Genomic DNA, 21,936 nt, shown 5'->3' on the forward strand with positions numbered 1-21,936 from the left:
TGTAATCAGGAGCCCTCCTGCTAAGGGTAGACAGCTGCTCGTTCCACCCCACCCCCCGCCTTAATTGGTTCTCCTCCCTTCCAAAGGTGTTGAGGCGGGTGGGAACAGCAGGGGGTGAAGGTGCTGTGTTTAAAGAGGTGGAGTTATGCAGATCTAAAACGCGTGGATTGCAGCAGCAGCAAGCCGAAAAGTGCAGGCATGTAAGGGATCTAGAGGTTGACAACATGTCTTCTTAACGGGAGTCCAGGAGCTCATCTCCACAAATGGACTTTTCAGGATCCTTGGGTGGCTCCGTAGTTTGAAACCAATTCTGGTTATCGCTTCTCGGCCTTTTGGCTAAGATCAAGTGTAGTATCTGTTCTTATCAGTTTAATATCTGATACGTCCCCTATCTGGGGACCATATATTAAATGGATTTTTAGAACAGGGAGATGGAAAAAGAGCTTGCTCTGTCCACTCCACGCATTGACCTGGTATTGCAGTATCTCCAGGACCGGTGCACCCCTTCTTTAATGCAGTTTCTAAAATCAGAAAGAATTGAATTCAATGTTTTTTGTTCATTTTGCTTGTTTGTCGGATTTTGGGATGGACTCTTTGGCTTTGCTTTTCTTCTCCTCATTGGATTTTTCATGTTCAAAGTTGCAGAAGCCAGATTACAAGCTCATTTTGGTTCAACTTCAGCAACTGTGCATTGCATTGCCATGTAATGTGATGCAATGCTATCTTTCTAGCTCTCCCTTTTTACTTCCTTTTGGATAAACAGACATATTAGGCAAGCATTTTGGAGCTTTCACCTAAATAACTACAGGTGGTGAGATAAGCTGCACAATATAATTGACCTTTCACTATATTGTTGCACACACACCATCTATTTAGCAAATGCCCTTGTTATCAACAGCAGCCTTTTAAACTCACCTGAGCTAACAGGTATGTGCGCTGGTTACTCTGCTGCGCTTAAAATTTCTTTTTTGGTTTGCTACAATGCCTTTTCTGAAACGTTGTCTCCTTCTGCTGGAACACTGACTTCTTTCATTTAATGCCTGCAGACTATAAAAGAGAACCCAACCCAAAAAGTTTGGTTGATTAGTCTGTGGCATTCTGTTAAACTGTTGCTTATGGCGGTCTCTGTGAGCTTCTCAGCGACATTCAGCCAGCCAGGTATCCTGCCTGCAGTAGATGGAATGTGGCAATGGAACGCTGGCTGCGCGTGTCATAATAGGCTCTGAGCCTTTATATACCTGTGCACAGCAGCAGCCACCTTCAGTCTGCTGCTGGACAGCCAGCAGCAGCAGCAGCAGCAGGAGAGGTATGTAATCAGGAGCCCTCCTGCTAAGGGTAGACAGCTGCTCGTTCCACCCCACCCCCCGCCTTAATTGGTTCTCCTCCCTTCCAACGGTGTTGAGGCGGGTGGGAACAGCAGGGGGTGAAGGTGCTGTGTTTAAAGAGGTGGAGTTATGCAGATCTAAAACGCGTGGATTGCAGCAGCAGCAAGCCGAAAAGTGCAGGCATGTAAGGGATCTAGAGGTTGACAACATGTCTTCTTAACGGGAGTCCAGGAGCTCATCTCCACAAATGGACTTTTCAGGATCCTTGGGTGGCTCCGTAGTTTGAAACCAATTCTGGTTATCGCTTCTCGGCCTTTTGGCTAAGATCAAGTGTAGTATCTGTTCTTATCAGTTTAATATCTGATACGTCCCCTATCTGGGGACCATATATTAAATGGATTTTTAGAACAGGGAGATGGAAAAAGAGCTTGCTCTGTCCACTCCACGCATTGACCTGGTATTGCAGTATCTCCAGGACCGGTGCACCCCTTCTTTAATGCAGTTTCTAAAATCAGAAAGAATTGAATTCAATGTTTTTTGTTCATTTTGCTTGTTTGTCGGATTTTGGGATGGACTCTTTGGCTTTGCTTTTCTTCTCCTCATTGGATTTTTCATGTTCAAAGTTGCAGAAGCCAGATTACAAGCTCATTTTGGTTCAACTTCAGCAACTGTGCATTGCATTGCCATGTAATGTGATGCAATGCTATCTTTCTAGCTCTCCCTTTTTACTTCCTTTTGGATAAACAGACATATTAGGCAAGCATTTTGGAGCTTTCACCTAAATAACTACAGGTGGTGAGATAAGCTGCACAATATAATTGACCTTTCAGTATATTGTTGCACACACACCATCTATTTAGCAAATGCCCTTGTTATCAACAGCAGCCTTTTAAACTCACCTGAGCTAACAGGTATGTGCGCTGGTTACTCTGCTGCGCTTAAAATTTCTTTTTTGGTTTGCTACAATGCCTTTTCTGAAACGTTGTCTCCTTCTGCTGGAACACTGACTTCTTTCATTTAATGCCTGCAGACTATAAAAGAGAACCCAACCCAAAAAGTTTGGTTGATTAGTCTGTGGCATTCTGTTAAACTGTTGCTTATGGCGGTCTCTGTGAGCTTCTCAGCGACATTCAACCAGCCAGGTATCCTGCCTGCAGTAGATGGAATGTGGCAATGGAACGCTGGCTGCGCGTGTCATAATAGGCTCTGAGCCTTTATATACCTGTGCACAGCAGCAGCCACCTTCAGTCTGCTGCTGGACAGCCAGCAGCAGCAGCAGCAGGAGAGGTATGTAATCAGGAGCCCTCCTGCTAAGGGTAGACAGCTGCTCGTTCCACCCCACCCCCCGCCTTAATTGGTTCTCCTCCCTTCCAACGGTGTTGAGGCGGGTGGGAACAGCAGGGGGTGAAGGTACTGTGTTTAAAGAGGTGGAGTTATGCAGATCTAAAACGCGTGGATTGCAGCAGCAGCAAGCCGAAAAGTGCAGGCATGTAAGGGATCTAGAGGTTGACAACATGTCTTCTTAACGGGAGTCCAGGAGCTCATCTCCACAAATGGACTTTTCAGGATCCTTGGGTGGCTCCGTAGTTTGAAACCAATTCTGGTTATCGCTTCTCGGCCTTTTGGCTAAGATCAAGTGTAGTATCTGTTCTTATCAGTTTAATATCTGATACGTCCCCTATCTGGGGACCATATATTAAATGGATTTTTAGAACAGGGAGATGGAAAAAGAGCTTGCTCTGTCCACTCCACGCATTGACCTGGTATTGCAGTATCTCCAGGACCGGTGCACCCCTTCTTTAATGCAGTTTCTAAAATCAGAAAGAATTGAATTCAATGTTTTTTGTTCATTTTGCTTGTTTGTCGGATTTTGGGATGGACTCTTTGGCTTTGCTTTTCTTCTCCTCATTGGATTTTTCATGTTCAAAGTTGCAGAAGCCAGATTACAAGCTCATTTTGGTTCAACTTCAGCAACTGTGCATTGCATTGCCATGTAATGTGATGCAATGCTATCTTTCTAGCTCTCCCTTTTTACTTCCTTTTGGATAAACAGACATATTAGGCAAGCATTTTGGAGCTTTCACCTAAATAACTACAGGTGGTGAGATAAGCTGCACAATATAATTGACCTTTCAGTATATTGTTGCACACACACCATCTATTTAGCAAATGCCCTTGTTATCAACAGCAGCCTTTTAAACTCACCTGAGCTAACAGGTATGTGCGCTGGTTACTCTGCTGCGCTTAAAATTTCTTTTTTGGTTTGCTACAATGCCTTTTCTGAAACGTTGTCTCCTTCTGCTGGAACACTGACTTCTTTCATTTAATGCCTGCAGACTATAAAAGAGAACCCAACCCAAAAAGTTTGGTTGATTAGTCTGTGGCATTCTGTTAAACTGTTGCTTATGGCGGTCTCTGTGAGCTTCTCAGCGACATTCAGCCAGCCAGGTATCCTGCCTGCAGTAGATGGAATGTGGCAATGGAACGCTGGCTGCGCGTGTCATAATAGGCTCTGAGCCTTTATATACCTGTGCACAGCAGCAGCCACCTGCAGTCTGCTGCTGGACAGCCAGCAGCAGCAGCAGGAGAGGTATGTAATCAGGAGCCCTCCTGCTAAGGGTAGACAGCTGCTCGTTCCACCCCACCCCCCGCCTTAATTGGTTCTCCTCTCTTCCAACGGTGTTGAGGCGGGTGGGAACAGCAGGGGGTGAAGGTGCTGTGTTTAAAGAGGTGAAGTTATGCAGATCTAAAACGCGTGGATTGCATCAGCAGCAAGCCGAAAAGTGCAGGCATGTAAGGGATCTAGAGGTTGACAACATGTCTTCTTAACGGGAGTCCAGGAGCTCATCTCCACAAATGGACTTTTCAGGATCCTTGGGTGGCTCCGTAGTTTGAAACCAATTCTGGTTATCGCTTCTCGGCCTTTTGGCTAAGATCAAGTGTAGTATCTGTTCTTATCAGTTTAATATCTGATACGTCCCCTATCTGGGGACCATATATTAAATGGATTTTTAGAACAGGGAGATGGAAAAAGAGCTTGCTCTGTCCACTCCACGCATTGACCTGGTATTGCAGTATCTCCAGGACCGGTGCACCCCTTCTTTAATGCAGTTTCTAAAATCAGAAAGAATTGAATTCAATGTTTTTTGTTCATTTTGCTTGTTTGTCGGATTTTGGGATGGACTCTTTGGCTTTGCTTTTCTTCTCCTCATTGGATTTTTCATGTTCAAAGTTGCAGAAGCCAGATTACAAGCTCATTTTGGTTCAACTTCAGCAACTGTGCATTGCATTGCCATGTAATGTGATGCAATGCTATCTTTCTAGCTCTCCCTTTTTACTTCCTTTTGGATAAACAGACATATTAGGCAAGCATTTTGGAGCTTTCACCTAAATAACTACAGGTGGTGAGATAAGCTGCACAATATAATTGACCTTTCAGTATATTGTTGCACACACACCATCTATTTAGCAAATGCCCTTGTTATCAACAGCAGCCTTTTAAACTCACCTGAGCTAACAGGTATGTGCGCTGGTTACTCTGCTGCGCTTAAAATTTCTTTTTTGGTTTGCTACAATGCCTTTTCTGAAACGTTGTCTCCTTCTGCTGGAACACTGACTTCTTTCATTTAATGCCTGCAGACTATAAAAGAGAACCCAACCCAAAAAGTTTGGTTGATTAGTCTGTGGCATTCTGTTAAACTGTTGCTTATGGCGGTCTCTGTGAGCTTCTCAGCGACATTCAGCCAGCCAGGTATCCTGCCTGCAGTAGATGGAATGTGGCAATGGAACGCTGGCTGCGCGTGTCATAATAGGCTCTGAGCCTTTATATACCTGTGCACAGCAGCAGCCACCTTCAGTCTGCTGCTGGACAGCCAGCAGCAGCAGCAGCAGGAGAGGTATGTAATCAGGAGCCATCCTGCTAAGGGTAGACAGCTGCTCGTTCCACCCCACCCCCCGCCTTAATTGGTTCTCCTCCCTTCCAACAGTGTTGAGGCGGGTGGGAACAGCAGGGGGTGAAGGTGCTGTGTTTAAAGAGGTGGAGTTATGCAGATCTAAAACGCGTGGATTGCAGCAGCAGCAAGCCGAAAAGTGCAGGCATGTAAGGGATCTAGAGGTTGACAACATGTCTTCTTAACGGGAGTCCAGGAGCTCATCTCCACAAATGGACTTTTCAGGATCCTTGGGTGGCTCCGTAGTTTGAAACCAATTCTGGTTATCGCTTCTCGGCCTTTTGGCTAAGATCAAGTGTAGTATCTGTTCTTATCAGTTTAATATCTGATACGTCCCCTATCTGGGGACCATATATTAAATGGATTTTTAGAACAGGGAGATGGAAAAAGAGCTTGCTCTGTCCACTCCACGCATTGACCTGGTATTGCAGTATCTCCAGGACCGGTGCACCCCTTCTTTAATGCAGTTTCTAAAATCAGAAAGAATTGAATTCAATGTTTTTTGTTCATTTTGCTTGTTTGTCGGATTTTGGGATGGACTCTTTGGCTTTGCTTTTCTTCTCCTCATTGGATTTTTCATGTTCAAAGTTGCAGAAGCCAGATTACAAGCTCATTTTGGTTCAACTTCAGCAACTGTGCATTGCATTGCCATGTAATGTGATGCAATGCTATCTTTCTAGCTCTCCCTTTTTACTTCCTTTTGGATAAACAGACATATTAGGCAAGCATTTTGGAGCTTTCACCTAAATAACTACAGGTGGTGAGATAAGCTGCACAATATAATTGACCTTTCAGTATATTGTTGCACACACACCATCTATTTAGCAAATGCCCTTGTTATCAACAGCAGCCTTTTAAACTCACCTGATCTAACAGGTATGTGCGCTGGTTACTCTGCTGCGCTTAAAATTTCTTTTTTGGTTTGCTACAATGCCTTTTCTGAAACGTTGTCTCCTTCTGCTGGAACACTGACTTCTTTCATTTAATGCCTGCAGACTATAAAAGAGAACCCAACCCAAAAAGTTTGGTTGATTAGTCTGTGGCATTCTGTTAAACTGTTGCTTATGGCGGTCTCTGTGAGCTTCTCAGCGACATTCAGCCAGCCAGGTATCCTGCCTGCAGTAGATGGAATGTGGCAATGGAACGCTGGCTGCGCGTGTCATAATAGGCTCTGAGCCTTTATATACCTGTGCACAGCAGAAGCCACCTTCAGTCTGCTGCTGGACAGCCAGCAGCAGCAGCAGCAGCAGGAGAGGTATGTAATCAGGAGCCCTCCTGCTAAGGGTAGACAGCTGCTCGTTCCACCCCACCCCCCGCCTTAATTGGTTCTCCTCCCTTCCAACGGTGTTGAGGCGGGTGGGAACAGCAGGGGGTGAAGGTGCTGTGTTTAAAGAGGTGGAGTTATGCAGATCTAAAACGCGTGGATTGCAGCAGCAGCAAGCCGAAAAGTGCAGGCATGTAAGGGATCTAGAGGTTGACAACATGTCTTCTTAACGGGAGTCCAGGAGCTCATCTCCACAAATGGACTTTTCAGGATCCTTGGGTGGCTCCGTAGTTTGAAACCAATTCTGGTTATCGCTTCTCGGCCTTTTGGCTAAGATCAAGTGTAGTATCTGTTCTTATCAGTTTAATATCTGATACGTCCCCTATCTGGGGACCATATATTAAATGGATTTTTAGAACAGGGAGATGGAAAAAGAGCTTGCTCTGTCCACTCCACGCATTGACCTGGTATTGCAGTATCTCCAGGACCGGTGCACCCCTTCTTTAATGCAGTTTCTAAAATCAGAAAGAATTGAATTCAATGTTTTTTGTTCATTTTGCTTGTTTGTCGGATTTTGGGATGGACTCTTTGGCTTTGCTTTTCTTCTCCTCATTGGATTTTTCATGTTCAAAGTTGCAGAAGCCAGATTACAAGCTCATTTTGGTTCAACTTCAGCAACTGTGCATTGCATTGCCATGTAATGTGATGCAATGCTATCTTTCTAGCTCTCCCTTTTTACTTCCTTTTGGATAAACAGACATATTAGGCAAGCATTTTGGAGCTTTCACCTAAATAACTACAGGTGGTGAGATAAGCTGCACAATATAATTGACCTTTCAGTATATTGTTGCACACACACCATCTATTTAGCAAATGCCCTTGTTATCAACAGCAGCCTTTTAAACTCACCTGAGCTAACAGGTATGTGCGCTGGTTACTCTGCTGCGCTTAAAATTTCTTTTTTGGTTTGCTACAATGCCTTTTCTGAAACGTTGTCTCCTTCTGCTGGAACACTGACTTCTTTCATTTAATGCCTGCAGACTATAAAAGAGAACCCAACCCAAAAAGTTTGGTTGATTAGTCTGTGGCATTCTGTTAAACTGTTGCTTATGGCGGTCTCTGTGAGCTTCTCAGCGACATTCAGCCAGCCAGGTATCCTGCCTGCAGTAGATGGAATGTGGCAATGGAACGCTGGCTGCGCGTGTCATAATAGGCTCTGAGCCTTTATATACCTGTGCACAGCAGCAGCCACCTTCAGTCTGCTGCTGGACAGCCAGCAGCAGCAGCAGCAGGAGAGGTATGTAATCAGGAGCCCTCCTGCTAAGGGTAGACAGCTGCTCGTTCCACCCCACCCCCCGCCTTAATTGGTTCTCCTCCCTTCCAACGGTGTTGAGGCGGGTGGGAACAGCAGGGGGTGAAGGTGCTGTGTTTAAAGAGGTGGAGTTATGCAGATCTAAAACGCGTGGATTGCAGCAGCAGCAAGCCGAAAAGTGCAGGCATGTAAGGGATCTAGAGGTTGACAACATGTCTTCTTAACGGGAGTCCAGGAGCTCATCTCCACAAATGGACTTTTCAGGATCCTTGGGTGGCTCCGTAGTTTGAAACCAATTCTGGTTATCGCTTCTCGGCCTTTTGGCTAAGATCAAGTGTAGTATCTGTTCTTATCAGTTTAATATCTGATACGTCCCCTATCTGGGGACCATATATTAAATGGATTTTTAGAACAGGGAGATGGAAAAAGAGCTTGCTCTGTCCACTCCACGCATTGATCTGGTATTGCAGTATCTCCGGGACCGGTGCACCCCTTCTTTAATGCAGTTTCTAAAATCAGAAAGAATTGAATTCAATGTTTTTTGTTCATTTTGCTTGTTTGTCGGATTTTGGGATGGACTCTTTGGCTTTGCTTTTCTTCTCCTCATTGGATTTTTCATGTTCAAAGTTGCAGAAGCCAGATTACAAGCTCATTTTGGTTCAACTTCAGCAACTGTGCATTGCATTGCCATGTAATGTGATGCAATGCTATCTTTCTAGCTCTCCCTTTTTACTTCCTTTTGGATAAACAGACATATTAGGCAAGCATTTTGGAGCTTTCACCTAAATAACTACAGGTGGTGAGATAAGCTGCACAATATAATTGACCTTTCAGTATATTGTTGCACACACACCATCTATTTAGCAAATGCCCTTGTTATCAACAGCAGCCTTTTAAACTCACCTGAGCTAACAGGTATGTGCGCTGGTTACTCTGCTGCGCTTAAAATTTCTTTTTTGGTTTGCTACAATGCCTTTTCTGAAACGTTGTCTCCTTCTGCTGGAACACTGACTTCTTTCATTTAATGCCTGCAGACTATAAAAGAGAACCCAACCCAAAAAGTTTGGTTGATTAGTCTGTGGCATTCTGTTAAACTGTTGCTTATGGCGGTCTCTGTGAGCTTCTCAGCGACATTCAGCCAGCCAGGTATCCTGCCTGCAGTAGATGGAATGTGGCAATGGAACGCTGGCTGCGCGTGTCATAATAGGCTCTGAGCCTTTATATACCTGTGCACAGCAGCAGCCACCTTCAGTCTGCTGCTGGACAGCCAGCAGCAGCAGCAGCAGGAGAGGTATGTAATCAGGAGCCCTCCTGCTAAGGGTAGACAGCTGCTCGTTCCACCCCACCCCCCGCCTTAATTGGTTCTCCTCCCTTCCAACGGTGTTGAGGCGGGTGGGAACAGCAGGGGGTGAAGGTGCTGTGTTTAAAGAGGTGGAGTTATGCAGATCTAAAACGCGTGGATTGCAGCAGCAGCAAGCCGAAAAGTGCAGGCATGTAAGGGATCTAGAGGTTGACAACATGTCTTCTTAACGGGAGTCCAGGAGCTCATCTCCACAAATGGACTTTTCAGGATCCTTGGGTGGCTCCGTAGTTTGAAACCAATTCTGGTTATCGCTTCTCGGCCTTTTGGCTAAGATCAAGTGTAGTATCTGTTCTTATCAGTTTAATATCTGATACGTCCCCTATCTGGGGACCATATATTAAATGGATTTTTAGAACAGGGAGATGGAAAAAGAGCTTGCTCTGTCCACTCCACGCATTGACCTGGTATTGCAGTATCTCCAGGACCGGTGCACCCCTTCTTTAATGCAGTTTCTAAAATCAGAAAGAATTGAATTCAATGTTTTTTGTTCATTTTGCTTGTTTGTCGGATTTTGGGATGGACTCTTTGGCTTTGCTTTTCTTCTCCTCATTGGATTTTTCATGTTCAAAGTTGCAGAAGCCAGATTACAAGCTCATTTTGGTTCAACTTCAGCAACTGTGCATTGCATTGCCATGTAATGTGATACAATGCTATCTTTCTAGCTCTCCCTTTTTACTTCCTTTTGGATAAACAGACATATTAGGCAAGCATTTTGGAGCTTTCACCTAAATAACTACAGGTGGTGAGATAAGCTGCACAATATAATTGACCTTTCAGTATATTGTTGCACACACACCATCTATTTAGCAAATGCCCTTGTTATCAACAGCAGCCTTTTAAACTCACCTGAGCTAACAGGTATGTGCGCTGGTTACTCTGCTGCGCTTAAAATTTCTTTTTTGGTTTGCTACAATGCCTTTTCTGAAACGTTGTCTCCTTCTGCTGGAACACTGACTTCTTTCATTTAATGCCTGCAGACTATAAAAGAGAACCCAACCCAAAAAGTTTGGTTGATTAGTCTGTGGCATTCTGTTAAACTGTTGCTTATGGCGGTCTCTGTGAGCTTCTCAGCGACATTCAGCCAGCCAGGTATCCTGCCTGCAGTAGATGGAATGTGGCAATGGAACGCTGGCTGCGCGTGTCATAATAGGCTCTGAGCCTTTATATACCTGTGCACAGCAGCAGCCACCTTCAGTCTGCTGCTGGACAGCCAGCAGCAGCAGCAGCAGGAGAGGTATGTAATCAGGAGCCCTCCTGCTAAGGGTAGACAGCTGCTCGTTCCACCCCACCCCCCGCCTTAATTGGTTCTCCTCCCTTCCAACGGTGTTGAGGCGGGTGGGAACAGCAGGGGGTGAAGGTGCTGTGTTTAAAGAGGTGGAGTTATGCAGATCTAAAACGCGTGGATTGCAGCAGCAGCAAGCCGAAAAGTGCAGGCATGTAAGGGATCTAGAGGTTGACAACATGTCTTCTTAACGGGAGTCCAGGAGCTCATCTCCACAAATGGACTTTTCAGGATCCTTGGGTGGCTCCGTAGTTTGAAACCAATTCTGGTTATCGCTTCTCGGCCTTTTGGCTAAGATCAAGTGTAGTATCTGTTCTTATCAGTTTAATATCTGATACGTCCCCTATCTGGGGACCATATATTAAATGGATTTTTAGAACAGGGAGATGGAAAAAGATCTTGCTCTGTCCACTCCACGCATTGACCTGGTATTGCAGTATCTCCAGGACCGGTGCACCCCTTCTTTAATGCAGTTTCTAAAATCAGAAAGAATTGAATTCAATGTTTTTTGTTCATTTTGCTTGTTTGTCGGATTTTGGGATGGACTCTTTGGCTTTGCTTTTCTTCTCCTCATTGGATTTTTCATGTTCAAAGTTGCAGAAGCCAGATTACAAGCTCATTTTGGTTCAACTTCAGCAACTGTGCATTGCATTGCCATGTAATGTGATGCAATGCTATCTTTCTAGCTCTCCCTTTTTACTTCCTTTTGGATAAACAGACATATTAGGCAAGCATTTTGGAGCTTTCACCTAAATAACTACAGGTGGTGAGATAAGCTGCACAATATAATTGACCTTTCAGTATATTGTTGCACACACACCATCTATTTAGCAAATGCCCTTGTTATCAACAGCAGCCTTTTAAACTCACCTGAGCTAACAGGTATGTGCGCTGGTTACTCTGCTGCGCTTAAAATTTCTTTTTTGGTTTGCTACAATGCCTTTTCTGAAACGTTGTCTCCTTCTGCTGGAACACTGACTTCTTTCATTTAATGCCTGCAGACTATAAAAGAGAACCCAACCCAAAAAGTTTGGTTGATTAGTCTGTGGCATTCTGTTAAACTGTTGCTTATGGCGGTCTCTGTGAGCTTCTCAGCGACATTCAGCCAGCCAGGTATCCTGCCTGCAGTAGATGGAATGTGGCAATGGAACGCTGGCTGCGCGTGTCATAATAGGCTCTGAGCCTTTATATACCTGTGCACAGCAGCAGCCACCTTCAGTCTGCTGCTGGACAGCCAGCAGCAGCAGCAGCAGGAGAGGTATGTAATCAGGAGCCATCCTGCTAAGGGTAGACAGCTGCTCGTTCCACCCCACCCCCCGCCTTAATTGGTTCTCCTCCCTTCCAACGGTGTTGAGGCGGGTGGGAACAGCAGGGGGTGAAGGTGCTGTGTTTAAAGAGGTGGAGTTATGCAGATCTAAAACGCGTGGATTGCAGCAGCAGCAAGCCGAAAAGTGCAGGCATGTAAGGGATCTAGAGGTTGACAACATGTCTTCTTAACGGGAGTCCAGGAGCTCATCTCCACAAATGGACTTTTCAGGATCCTTGGGTGGCTCCGTAGTTTGAAACCAATTCTGGTTATCGCTTCTCGGCCTTTTGGCTAAGATCAAGTGTAGTATCTGTTCTTATCAGTTTAATATCTGATACGTCCCCTATCTGGGGACCATATATTAAATGGATTTTTAGAACAGGGAGATGGAAAAAGAGCTTGCTCTGTCCACTCCACGCATTGACCTGGTATTGCAGTATCTCCAGGACCGGTGCACCCCTTCTTTAATGCAGTTTCTAAAATCAGAAAGAATTGAATTCAATGTTTTTTGTTCATTTTGCTTGTTTGTCGGATTTTGGGATGGACTCTTTGGCTTTGCTTTTCTTCTCCTCATTGGATTTTTCATGTTCAAAGTTGCAGAAGCCAGATTACAAGCTCATTTTGGTTCAACTTCAGCAACTGTGCATTGCATTGCCATGTAATGTGATGCAATGCTATCTTTCTAGCTCTCCCTTTTTACTTCCTTTTGGATAAACAGACATATTAGGCAAGCATTTTGGAGCTTTCACCTAAATAACTACAGGTGGTGAGATAAGCTGCACAATATAATTGACCTTTCAGTATATTGTTGCACACACACCATCTATTTAGCAAATGCCCTTGTTATCAACAGCAGCCTTTTAAACTCACCTGAGCTAACAGGTATGTGCGCTGGTTACTCTGCTGCGCTTAAAATTTCTTTTTTGGTTTGCTACAATGCCTTTTCTGAAACGTTGTCTCCTTCTGCTGGAACACTGACTTCTTTCATTTAATGCCTGCAGACTATAAAAGAGAACCCAACCCAAAAAGTTTGGTTGATTAGTCTGTGGCATTCTGTTAAACTGTTGCTTATGGCGGTCTCTGTGAGCTTCTCAGCGACATTCAGCCAGCCAGGTATCCTGCCTGCAGTAGATGGAATGTGGCAATGGAACGCTGGCTGCGCGTGTCATAATAGGCTCTGAGCCTTTATATACCTGTGCACAGCAGCAGCCACCTTCAGTCTGCTGCTGGACAGCCAGCAGCAGCAGCAGCAGGAGAGGTATGTAATCAGGAGCCCTCCTGCTAAGGGTAGACAGCTGCTCGTTCCACCCCACCCCCCGCCTTAATTGGTTCTCCTCCCTTCCAACGGTGTTGAGGCGGGTGGGAACAGCAGGGGGTGAAGGTGCTGTGTTTAAAGAGGTGGAGTTATGCAGATCTAAAACGCGTGGATTGCAGCAGCAGCAAGCCGAAAAGTGCAGGCATGTAAGGGATCTAGAGGTTGACAACATGTCTTCTTAACGGGAGTCCAGGAGCTCATCTCCACAAATGGACTTTTCAGGATCCTTGGGTGGCTCCGTAGTTTGAAACCAATTCTGGTTATCGCTTCTCGGCCTTTTGGCTAAGATCAAGTGTAGTATCTGTTCTTATCAGTTTAATATCTGATACGTCCCCTATCTGGGGACCATATATTAAATGGATTTTTAGAACAGGGAGATGGAAAAAGAGCTTGCTCTGTCCACTCCACGCATTGACCTGGTATTGCAGTATCTCCAGGACCGGTGCACCCCTTCTTTAATGCAGTTTCTAAAATCAGAAAGAATTGAATTCAATGTTTTTTGTTCATTTTGCTTGTTTGTCGGATTTTGGGATGGACTCTTTGGCTTTGCTTTTCTTCTCCTCATTGGATTTTTCATGTTCAAAGTTGCAGAAGCCAGATTACAAGCTCATTTTGGTTCAACTTCAGCAACTGTGCATTGCATTGCCATGTAATGTGATACAATGCTATCTTTCTAGCTCTCCCTTTTTACTTCCTTTTGGATAAACAGACATATTAGGCAAGCATTTTGGAGCTTTCACCTAAATAACTACAGGTGGTGAGATAAGCTGCACAATATAATTGACCTTTCAGTATATTGTTGCACACACACCATCTATTTAGCAAATGCCCTTGTTATCAACAGCAGCCTTTTAAACTCACCTGAGCTAACAGGTATGTGCGCTGGTTACTCTGCTGCGCTTAAAATTTCTTTTTTGGTTTGCTACAATGCCTTTTCTGAAACGTTGTCTCCTTCTGCTGGAACACTGACTTCTTTCATTTAATGCCTGCAGACTATAAAAGAGAACCCAACCCAAAAAGTTTGGTTGATTAGTCTGTGGCATTCTGTTAAACTGTTGCTTATGGCGGTCTCTGTGAGCTTCTCAGCGACATTCAGCCAGCCAGGTATCCTGCCTGCAGTAGATGGAATGTGGCAATGGAACGCTGGCTGCGCGTGTCATAATAGGCTCTGAGCCTTTATATACCTGTGCACAGCAGCAGCCACCTTCAGTCTGCTGCTGGACAGCCAGCAGCAGCAGCAGCAGGAGAGGTATGTAATCAGGAGCCCTCCTGCTAAGGGTAGACAGCTGCTCGTTCCACCCCACCCCCCGCCTTAATTGGTTCTCCTCCCTTCCAACGGTGTTGAGGCGGGTGGGAACAGCAGGGGGTGAAGGTGCTGTGTTTAAAGAGGTGGAGTTATGCAGATCTAAAACGCGTGGATTGCAGCAGCAGCAAGCCGAAAAGTGCAGGCATGTAAGGGATCTAGAGGTTGACAACATGTCTTCTTAACGGGAGTCCAGGAGCTCATCTCCACAAATGGACTTTTCAGGATCCTTGGGTGGCTCCGTAGTTTGAAACCAATTCTGGTTATCGCTTCTCGGCCTTTTGGCTAAGATCAAGTGTAGTATCTGTTCTTATCAGTTTAATATCTGATACGTCCCCTATCTGGGGACCATATATTAAATGGATTTTTAGAACAGGGAGATGGAAAAAGATCTTGCTCTGTCCACTCCACGCATTGACCTGGTATTGCAGTATCTCCAGGACCGGTGCACCCCTTCTTTAATGCAGTTTCTAAAATCAGAAAGAATTGAATTCAATGTTTTTTGTTCATTTTGCTTGTTTGTCGGATTTTGGGATGGACTCTTTGGCTTTGCTTTTCTTCTCCTCATTGGATTTTTCATGTTCAAAGTTGCAGAAGCCAGATTACAAGCTCATTTTGGTTCAACTTCAGCAACTGTGCATTGCATTGCCATGTAATGTGATGCAATGCTATCTTTCTAGCTCTCCCTTTTTACTTCCTTTTGGATAAACAGACATATTAGGCAAGCATTTTGGAGCTTTCACCTAAATAACTACAGGTGGTGAGATAAGCTGCACAATATAATTGACCTTTCAGTATATTGTTGCACACACACCATCTATTTAGCAAATGCCCTTGTTATCAACAGCAGCCTTTTAAACTCACCTGAGCTAACAGGTATGTGCGCTGGTTACTCTGCTGCGCTTAAAATTTCTTTTTTGGTTTGCTACAATGCCTTTTCTGAAACGTTGTCTCCTTCTGCTGGAACACTGACTTCTTTCATTTAATGCCTGCAGACTATAAAAGAGAACCCAACCCAAAAAGTTTGGTTGATTAGTCTGTGGCATTCTGTTAAACTGTTGCTTATGGCGGTCTCTGTGAGCTTCTCAGCGACATTCAGCCAGCCAGGTATCCTGCCTGCAGTAGATGGAATGTGGCAATGGAACGCTGGCTGCGCGTGTCATAATAGGCTCTGAGCCTTTATATACCTGTGCACAGCAGCAGCCACCTTCAGTCTGCTGCTGGACAGCCAGCAGCAGCAGCAGCAGGAGAGGTATGTAATCAGGAGCCATCCTGCTAAGGGTAGAGAGCTGCTCGTTCCACCCCACCCCCCGCCTTAATTGGTTCTCCTCCCTTCCAACGGTGTTGAGGCGGGTGGGAACAGCAGGGGGTGAAGGTGCTGTGTTTAAAGAGGTGGAGTTATGCAGATCTAAAACGCGTGGATTGCAGCAGCAGCAAGCCGAAAAGTGCAGGCATGTAAGGGATCTAGAGGTTGACAACATGTCTTCTTAACGGGAGTCCAGGAGCTCATCTCCACAAATGGACTTTTCAGGATCCTTGGGTGGCTCCGTAGTTTGAAACCAATTCTGGTTATCGCTTCTCGGCCTTTTGGCTAAGATCAAGTGTAGTATCTGTTCTTATCAGTTTAATATCTGATACGTCCCCTATCTGGGGACCATATATTAAATGGATTTTTAGAACAGGGAGATGGAAAAAGAGCTTGCTCTGTCCACTCCACGCATTGACCTGGTATTGCAGTATCTCCAGGACCGGTGCACCCCTTCTTTAATGCAGTTTCTAAAATCAGAAAGAATTGAATTCAATGTTTTTTGTTCATTTTGCTTGTTTGTCGGATTTTGGGATGGACTCTTTGGCTTTGCTTTTCTTCTCCTCATTGGATTTTTCATGTTCAAAGTTGCAGAAGCCAGATTACAAGCTCATTTTGGTTCAACTTCAGCAACTGTGCATTGCATTGCCATGTAATGTGATGCAATGCTATCTTTCTAGCTCTCCCTTTTTACTTCCTTTTGGATAAACAGACATATTAGGCAAGCATTTTGGAGCTTTCACCTAAATAACTACAGGTGGTGAGATAAGCTGCACAATATAATTGACCTTTCAGTATATTGTTGCACACACACCATCTATTTAGCAAATGCCCTTGTTATCAACAGCAGCCTTTTAAACTCACCTGAGCTAACAGGTATGTGCGCTGGTTACTCTGCTGCGCTTAAAATTTCTTTTTTGGTTTGCTACAATGCCTTTTCTGAAACGTTGTCTCCTTCTGCTGGAACACTGACTTCTTTCATTTAATGCCTGCAGACTATAAAAGAGAACCCAACCCAAAAAGTTTGGTTGATTAGTCTGTGGCATTCTGTTAAACTGTTGCTTATGGCGGTCTCTGTGAGCTTCTCAGCGACATTCAGCCAGCCAGGTATCCTGCCTGCAGTAGATGGAATGTGGCAATGGAACGCTGGCTGCGCGTGTCATAATAGGCTCTGAGCCTTTATATACCTGTGCACAGCAGCAGCCACCTTCAGTCTGCTGCTGGACAGCCAGCAGCAGCAGCAGCAGGAGAGGTATGTAATCAGGAGCCATCCTGCTAAGGGTAGACAGCTGCTCGTTCCACCCCACCCCCCGCCTTAATTGGTTCTCCTCCCTTCCAACGGTGTTGAGGCGGGTGGGAACAGCAGGGGGTGAAGGTGCTGTGTTTAAAGAGGTGGAGTTATGCAGATCTAAAACGCGTGGATTACAGCAGCAGCAAGCCGAAAAGTGCAGGCATGTAAGGGATCTAGAGGTTGACAACATGTCTTCTTAACGGGAGTCCAGGAGCTCATCTCCACAAATGGACTTTTCAGGATCCTTGGGTGGCTCCGTAGTTTGAAACCAATTCTGGTTATCGCTTCTCGGCCTTTTGGCTAAGATCAAGTGTAGTATCTGTTCTTATCAGTTTAATATCTGATACGTCCCCTATCTGGGGACCATATATTAAATGGATTTTTAGAACAGGGAGATGGAAAAAGAGCTTGCTCTGTCCACTCCACGCATTGACCTGGTATTGCAGTATCTCCAGGACCGGTGCACCCCTTCTTTAATGCAGTTTCTAAAATCAGAAAGAATTGAATTCAATGTTTTTTGTTCATTTTGCTTGTTTGTCGGATTTTGGGATGGACTCTTTGGCTTTGCTTTTCTTCTCCTCATTGGATTTTTCATGTTCAAAGTTGCAGAAGCCAGATTACAAGCTCATTTTGGTTCAACTTCAGCAACTGTGCATTGCATTGCCATGTAATGTGATGCAATGCTATCTTTCTAGCTCTCCCTTTTTACTTCCTTTTGGATAAACAGACATATTAGGCAAGCATTTTGGAGCTTTCACCTAAATAACTACAGGTGGTGAGATAAGCTGCACAATATAATTGACCTTTCAGTATATTGTTGCACACACACCATCTATTTAGCAAATGCCCTTGTTATCAACAGCAGCCTTTTAAACTCACCTGAGCTAACAGGTATGTGCGCTGGTTACTCTGCTGCGCTTAAAATTTCTTTTTTGGTTTGCTACAATGCCTTTTCTGAAACGTTGTCTCCTTCTGCTGGAACACTGACTTCTTTCATTTAATGCCTGCAGACTATAAAAGAGAACCCAACCCAAAAAGTTTGGTTGATTAGTCTGTGGCATTCTGTTAAACTGTTGCTTATGGCGGTCTCTGTGAGCTTCTCAGCGACATTCAGCCAGCCAGGTATCCTGCCTGCAGTAGATGGAATGTGGCAATGGAACGCTGGCTGCGCGTGTCATAATAGGCTCTGAGCCTTTATATACCTGTGCACAGCAGCAGCCACCTTCAGTCTGCTGCTGGACAGCCAGCAGCAGCAGCAGCAGGAGAGGTATGTAATCAGGAGCCCTCCTGCTAAGGGTAGACAGCTGCTCGTTCCACCCCACCCCCCGCCTTAATTGGTTCTCCTCCCTTCCAACGGTGTTGAGGCGGGTGGGAACAGCAGGGGGTGAAGGTGCTGTGTTTAAAGAGGTGGAGTTATGCAGATCTAAAACGCGTGGATTGCAGCAGCAGCAAGCCGAAAAGTGCAGGCATGTAAGGGATCTAGAGGTTGACAACATGTCTTCTTAACGGGAGTCCAGGAGCTCATCTCCACAAATGGACTTTTCAGGATCCTTGGGTGGCTCCGTAGTTTGAAACCAATTCTGGTTATCGCTTCTCGGCCTTTTGGCTAAGACCATTTGGTTGCAGCCTGATAGGTGCGAGTTCTCTGGAGGAATCCAGGCCTTTTTGCGAAAGGATTTGGCGATTTTCTGTGGTATTATACCGACAGGTTTTGAAGATGAACTTCGTGAAGAATACTATCCGAATTGGAGTGGATCCATCAGTTTCCGAGAGGAATAATGTGTCCTTCATCGTGGAGAAACTTTTGGAAGGAAAAGCTGGAGCAAAACGAGGCGACTTCTACAGCGTCAACGAGTTTCCTAAATCAGGTACATATGACGTGACTTTTGTAGAAGAAAATACCTGCCTTGATGTGTTTGAGTGGCTTCGGAGTCACACTGATGATCCTTTCTTGGAAGGGGTGTGGTTTGAACCCTTGTTTGGACTTCAAGAAAAGATTGTGTGGGTAACAGTTTATAACCCTTTTACTGAGCCAGCATTGCTTGAAGGCTTCCTTGCACGGTACTGTGATTATGTGCGTAAAGGGGAAAAGCAGTTTAATTCTTTAGGTATTTTCAACTGCAAATACAAGTTTCGGGTGAAACTGAAGAAGGATCCTGGAAGTGTGGGAGGCTTTAGACATCCTCCTGCGAATTTTTCTGTGGCGGGACATAGGGGCTTCCTTTACTATGTAGGGCAGCCTATGTATTGCAGGAAATGTTACTGCTTTGGACATGTGCAGGATGCATGTAAGAAAGGGCAATGTTGCCGTAACTGCAAAGAGGAGGGGCATGTGGCAAGTGCGTGCCCGAAGCCCAAGGCTTGTGACATGTGTGGAAGTGGTGAGCACATGTTTAAAGATTGCCCGCAGGGTGTGCCCAGGAAAACTGATAAGGAGAGGAAAAAGGAGGAGGAGGAGAGGAGGGTTTTGCAGCAGATAGAAAGAGAAACTGCTAGAATGGAGAGAGAGCAGAGGAGGCGGAGTGAAAGGTCTGCCCCTGAAACTGTGAGTCTGAGGCCTGCTTACCAGAAGGAGAAAAAGGCACCTAAAATGGAGAAGGAGCTTGTGAAAGAATTGAGGAGAATGGAGGGGCAGATGAATGCAGCGGGAGAAGGAAGGTGTCCGGATACGTTGGACTTTCAGGACGTTGTAGATGCTGCAGATTGTATGGAAACTGGGGAAGGGTCATCACACCCTTCAGATCCTGAGAATATTGAGGAGTACTTCTCCGATGAGGGTGGGGGGAGTAGAAAGTGTCACAGGGAGGGTGGTGGGGCAAATGATGAAGAAGATATCAAGGCACCGCAGCGAAAAGTGGGTGCCAAGAAAGCAAGGTGGGGTGATGGTGATGCTGCTAGCGGCTCGGAAACGAGTTGCTCGGTTCAGATGGTGGAAGAAGATAGTGGGGGTGCTGGTTAAGGTTGCCTTGCAATATGCGTGATAATGCCTATTATAAGCTTTGACTTAAGTCAAAGGCTTTTTCTTGTGAGTGGAGTTTTTGTAGTGTTTTTGTAACTTTTCTGTTTTCGTTTTTTTTAGGAGGTTTAAAAAAGGAAAAAATGGGTTTTACTATAATTTCACAAAATGTGAGAGTGTTTAAAAATAAGGCCAGGAGGGCTGCAATTTTTGATTTTTTGGCTATGAAGAATGCATCGATTTTTTGTTTGCAAGAGTGTGGAGTGGTGGATGGGGTGAGAGGAGATGAATGGTCTCATGGAGCATCTGTGTGGTCGGGGAGTGCATGTAATAAAAATGATGGTGTGGGGATTTTAGTTAAAGGGAGGGAGGTGGTTTTGAGTGATTATGTGGTGATTGATGTGGGGAGGTGCATTTTAGCAAATTTTGAGTATAAAAATGTTAAATTTTGTGTTATTAATGTTTATGCGCCGGTGGAGAAAAATGACCGGAAAAAGTTATTTGAAAAAATTAAACTTTTTGTTCCGGGAAGAATGCCTGTGGTGATTGTGGGTGATATGAATTGTGATGTGGGGAGAGTGAATGTGGATGTGTCTGGGAAAACTTTGTTAGAGTTGGTTAGTGATTTTGATTTGCATGATATGCAAAGTGTATGTAAAGTGAGGCCTTTGTTAAATACCTTCTTTTCCGAAAGTGGAAGAATACAATCTAGATTGGATTACTGTTTTATTTCAAAAAATATGATTCCTGTTGACTATAAGCAGGAGAATGTTTTGTTTTCAGATCATGTGTGCATGTCGTGTGAGTTGGATGTGAATGTGAATGGGGTGTTTGGGAAAGGTTTGTGGAAGTTGAATGTTAAGTTATTGGAGTATGAGGAAGTAAGAAAGGAATATGCAAGACGGTATGAGGAGTGGTGTGAGTGTAAAAATGGTTTTGGGAATGTTTGTGGGTGGTGGGATTGGGTTAAAAAACAGACAAAAATTTTTTTCAAAAATTTGGGTTATAAGATGGCAGCAGTCAAGAGGAGACATTTTGTGAGTTTAAATGCACGTTTAAGTTTCTTGTATAAATTGAGGGAGGGAGGGATGGAGGTGGAGGAGGATATTTTACAAGTGAAAAAGGAGGTTCATGAGTTCTTGTTGGAAAAAGGGAGGAGTATTGTATTTAGAGCAAAAGTTGATAATTTGGAGTATGATGAAAAATGTTCACGTTTTTTTTTCAAGAAGGTTTTTGGGAAAAAGCAAAATATGTGTGTGTTGAATGGAGCAGATGGAAGCGAGGTGAGTGGAGAGGATATGTGTGAGGAAGTGGCAAAGTTTTATGAGGATTTGTATGCTGTAAAGTGGAGGGATGAGTGTTTGGAGAATGATGTTTTGAGTACGTTAGAGAGTAAATTGAATGAGGCGGAAAGAGAGAGGCTGATGGATGCTGTGACAAGTGATGAAGTATGGAAGGTTATGTGTAGTATGGCTTTGAATAAGACGCCGGGGGAGGATGGTCTTCCAGTAGAATTTTACCGCATGATGTGGGATGTGATTGGGAGTGATTTTGTGGATTTTTGTAAGTATATGTGGGAAAATATGGAGGTGGCAGGTAGTATGCGTGCAGGTATGGTTGTATTGATTCCGAAAAAGGGTGATTTGAAGAGTCTGAAAAACTGGAGGCCAATAACATTATTGAACTGTGATTATAAGATCTACGCAAAATTAATGGCAAATAGGATGCGTGATGTGATAGAGAGTGTGATTGGGGATGAGCAGTGTTGTGCAGTACCTGGGAGACGGATTCACGAGTGTGTGTGTATATTGAGAGATTGTCTATGGGATTGTATGAGCCGGAAGAAGAGTGTGTTTTTGTTGAGCCTGGATTTTGAAAAGGCGTATGATAGGTTGTCGCATGGTTTTTTGTTTAGAGTGTTGCTGAGAATGGGTTTTCCTGCTGATTTTGTTGGGAGAGTGAG

At 44.6% G+C, this 21,936-nt stretch overlaps 14 non-coding genes across 14 annotated transcripts; all 14 read left to right on the forward strand.

The window, feature by feature from the left end:
- Positions 1 to 316: 316 nt before the first annotated feature.
- LOC141203132 (U2 spliceosomal RNA) lies at positions 317 to 507 on the forward strand. The gene has a single exon (XR_012274271.1). It is a non-coding gene; the product is annotated as a U2 spliceosomal RNA (small nuclear RNA).
- A 1,118-nt stretch (positions 508 to 1,625) lies between these two features.
- Positions 1,626 to 1,816, forward strand: LOC141203133 (U2 spliceosomal RNA). Its single transcript, XR_012274272.1, has one exon. It is a non-coding gene; the product is annotated as a U2 spliceosomal RNA (small nuclear RNA).
- A 1,115-nt stretch (positions 1,817 to 2,931) lies between these two features.
- On the forward strand, positions 2,932 to 3,122 carry LOC141203134 (U2 spliceosomal RNA). The gene has a single exon (XR_012274273.1). It is a non-coding gene; the product is annotated as a U2 spliceosomal RNA (small nuclear RNA).
- A 1,112-nt stretch (positions 3,123 to 4,234) lies between these two features.
- Positions 4,235 to 4,425, forward strand: LOC141203136 (U2 spliceosomal RNA). Its single transcript, XR_012274275.1, has one exon. It is a non-coding gene; the product is annotated as a U2 spliceosomal RNA (small nuclear RNA).
- A 1,115-nt stretch (positions 4,426 to 5,540) lies between these two features.
- Positions 5,541 to 5,731, forward strand: LOC141203137 (U2 spliceosomal RNA). The gene has a single exon (XR_012274276.1). It is a non-coding gene; the product is annotated as a U2 spliceosomal RNA (small nuclear RNA).
- Positions 5,732 to 6,849: 1,118 nt separating this feature from the next.
- LOC141203138 (U2 spliceosomal RNA) lies at positions 6,850 to 7,040 on the forward strand. The gene has a single exon (XR_012274277.1). It is a non-coding gene; the product is annotated as a U2 spliceosomal RNA (small nuclear RNA).
- Positions 7,041 to 8,155: 1,115 nt separating this feature from the next.
- Positions 8,156 to 8,346, forward strand: LOC141202359 (U2 spliceosomal RNA). Its single transcript, XR_012273634.1, has one exon. It is a non-coding gene; the product is annotated as a U2 spliceosomal RNA (small nuclear RNA).
- A 1,115-nt stretch (positions 8,347 to 9,461) lies between these two features.
- LOC141203139 (U2 spliceosomal RNA) lies at positions 9,462 to 9,652 on the forward strand. Its single transcript, XR_012274278.1, has one exon. It is a non-coding gene; the product is annotated as a U2 spliceosomal RNA (small nuclear RNA).
- Positions 9,653 to 10,767: 1,115 nt separating this feature from the next.
- On the forward strand, positions 10,768 to 10,958 carry LOC141202430 (U2 spliceosomal RNA). Its single transcript, XR_012273703.1, has one exon. It is a non-coding gene; the product is annotated as a U2 spliceosomal RNA (small nuclear RNA).
- A 1,115-nt stretch (positions 10,959 to 12,073) lies between these two features.
- On the forward strand, positions 12,074 to 12,264 carry LOC141203140 (U2 spliceosomal RNA). The gene has a single exon (XR_012274279.1). It is a non-coding gene; the product is annotated as a U2 spliceosomal RNA (small nuclear RNA).
- A 1,115-nt stretch (positions 12,265 to 13,379) lies between these two features.
- On the forward strand, positions 13,380 to 13,570 carry LOC141203141 (U2 spliceosomal RNA). The gene has a single exon (XR_012274280.1). It is a non-coding gene; the product is annotated as a U2 spliceosomal RNA (small nuclear RNA).
- A 1,115-nt stretch (positions 13,571 to 14,685) lies between these two features.
- Positions 14,686 to 14,876, forward strand: LOC141202431 (U2 spliceosomal RNA). The gene has a single exon (XR_012273704.1). It is a non-coding gene; the product is annotated as a U2 spliceosomal RNA (small nuclear RNA).
- A 1,115-nt stretch (positions 14,877 to 15,991) lies between these two features.
- On the forward strand, positions 15,992 to 16,182 carry LOC141203142 (U2 spliceosomal RNA). The gene has a single exon (XR_012274281.1). It is a non-coding gene; the product is annotated as a U2 spliceosomal RNA (small nuclear RNA).
- A 1,115-nt stretch (positions 16,183 to 17,297) lies between these two features.
- On the forward strand, positions 17,298 to 17,488 carry LOC141203143 (U2 spliceosomal RNA). Its single transcript, XR_012274282.1, has one exon. It is a non-coding gene; the product is annotated as a U2 spliceosomal RNA (small nuclear RNA).
- The last annotated feature ends 4,448 nt before the right edge of the window (positions 17,489 to 21,936 follow it).

This window comes from Phyllobates terribilis, unplaced genomic scaffold (genome assembly GCF_046119375.1).
Source record: "Phyllobates terribilis strain yellow unplaced genomic scaffold, ASM4611937v1 Scaffold_123__1_contigs__length_5148117, whole genome shotgun sequence".
Taxonomy (NCBI): Eukaryota; Metazoa; Chordata; class Amphibia; order Anura; family Dendrobatidae; genus Phyllobates; species Phyllobates terribilis.